The 2,400-nt window shown below is 34.8% G+C and overlaps 1 pseudogene; it reads right to left on the bottom strand.

The window, feature by feature from the left end:
* Positions 1–1,262: 1,262 nt before the first annotated feature.
* On the bottom strand, positions 1,263–1,700 carry LOC102872446 (annotated as a pseudogene).
* Positions 1,701–2,400: the final 700 nt, after the last annotated feature.

The following is a 2,400-nucleotide window of genomic DNA, read 5'->3' on the forward strand; positions in this document are numbered from 1 at the left end:
TCCCCTTCAATGGTGGCATTATTGCACCCATGGCCTGTGAGGTAGTAACTCCCCTCTGTCTAGCCCCTTCCTCCTTCTTACCCTCTCTCCCTTCCCCCTTCACTGTCCATTAAAAAAATCTGTAAATTAAAATTTCATTAACTGTCATTGTTTCCTCATTCTCTACAAAGTAAAGTCAATATACTTTAATTCGGGACTCTTCATTGCATTAGGAAAGAGCTCCTTCATATTTCTTTTGAATCAGATTACTGTGGATCCTAAGCATTTATCAATTAGATGAAATGAAAAACATACCTACTGTCAGGGAACTGAATTCAATTCACATCAGCATTATAAGACGGAGCAGAACTGCTCATAGTTTCCAAGGCTGTAAATCTTTATGGAGGTAAATGACCATTTTTCTTTAGCAAGTGACTGGTGGTATCAAACCATCAACCTTTTGGTTAAGAATCAAATTTAGCTTTCTTTGGTACTAGGTAAAAAAATAATAAATTGAGGATTCTTCTAATTAGCTTTACTATGATATTTTCATGTGGCTATTAAATGTTTAACATATAGTAGTAATTGCAAACTATGTTGTTGTAAGAGTTGAGTTCAATATTCCAACATCTCCTAAGCCAGCACAGCAAATAGTATGACAAGCACTCCAGAATCAAAGATTCAATTGACATAAAACAATATTATATTCAGTTCAAAGGTACATTGTCACATGAGATATTAAAAAATGTATGAGATGAAAAATAAAGCTTAAAATGTGCAAAGCCAGAATCCAGTCTTTGGAAAATTCTCTCACTAATCACTTGTTGTATTGTAAGCGAGAATTGGTTTCTCTTGAAGGCCTACTCAATCCAGAAGTACTCTGCTAGCAAGATTATATGAATAAGTGATCAAAGATTACACATCCAAACCTTGGAGTGGGATTGTTTAAACATTATTGTCAGCAGATTATTATTATAAACATTAATTTATATATCTGGTTGTTAAATATATTGATAGTTGGTACTATTTTTAAAAATTGTTTATTTTTTTAGCTTTTTCTTTGATCCAAATGAGTATATGTCTAAACATGTAATTTTCTACTCACAACTTTATATTCTTTTTTTTTTAAAAAACATTTTCAATTTTTATTCTTAAAAATAGGAATCAAAATTGCAAAGGCAGATTTATAATCACTTCTGAATGAGAGGGTCATTTTGGAACATCACAAGAACATATACTCAGGTGGAAATCTAGTTAAACTGCGGTTGCTCCTCAGGTTGCATTCACTCCTGCATTTTCTCAATTAGTTCTTCCTTGTATTTGCCTTTCTCTTTTCCAACTTGCCGAGACTTAGCTTTACGTTCAAGAATTTTTTTCCGATTTTTATCCAATTTCAGCCTGGTAATAACCACCTTGCTTGGGCGAATGCCCACATGCACTCTGGTACCATTAGCCTTCTCACGCTGCACTCTTTCGATGTAGATGACATACTTCTTTCTGTACACCTGGACTACCTTGTCAATCTGCTGACCTTTGTAATGTCCTCGCACCACCTGCACCTCGTCATCCTTGCGGATGGGCATGGAGCGCACGTTGTACTTCTGCCGCAGCTCTTTGGACAGAGGGGAGGACATGATCTTCCAGCGCACATGCGAAGGGGCATTGAAGTGGCGTTTTCGGTTCTTGCTGCGGTCCGAGGTAACGAAAGGGTTGAACTTCATGGTGGCAGGCGTCCAACAGCGTCAGGATCTCCAAGCACCTATATTCTTTTTTTAAAAAAAATAAGGACAATAAAAATTCTAAATAATCAGGCTCCTCAAAATGTACAACTGTCTGTTTGTATTCTAGTATTTATTTACACTGAAAAAATATGATTGTAGAGTATCAATACCTCAGTTCTTATAAATGTTACTAAACACAAGGGGTTTTGTTTTGCTTTGTTTTGTATTTTCCCCCCATAGTCAACTGTAAATAAGACAGACAGATGACAGTAACCAATTTATTGCATAACTGGGAGAGCAGAGAGAATTATCTTAAAAATTGCCTTCTCATCTAAGGTTGGTTTAGGGTTTTTTTTTGTTTGTTTGTTTTGATATTTAGGTTAGGTATTAATTTTCTTAACATATTATTATTGCCAGTTTAAAGCTATGAGTTTTTTTGCACCCCAAGAGTACACTTTACTACTAAGGTTAGAGGCTAATCCACTTAACACATTTCAAATTTACAGAATTTTTAAACAAACCGGTTAGATGCTAATCTACGTAACCTATTACCATTGTTAGTTCAAAGCTACAGGATTTTTATATTCAAAAAGAATGGTTTACAGTTACTAACTAGGTAGACAGACAAATTGTGTTATTGTTTATATATGATTCAAGATAACAGTTTCAAAGACATAAATGCTAATCCAGGAAAGATGTA

Source organism: Elephantulus edwardii, unplaced genomic scaffold, assembly GCF_000299155.1.
Source record: "Elephantulus edwardii isolate Elephantulus edwardi_28Jun2011 unplaced genomic scaffold, EleEdw1.0 scaffold00100, whole genome shotgun sequence".
NCBI classification, from domain to species: Eukaryota; Metazoa; Chordata; class Mammalia; order Macroscelidea; family Macroscelididae; genus Elephantulus; species Elephantulus edwardii.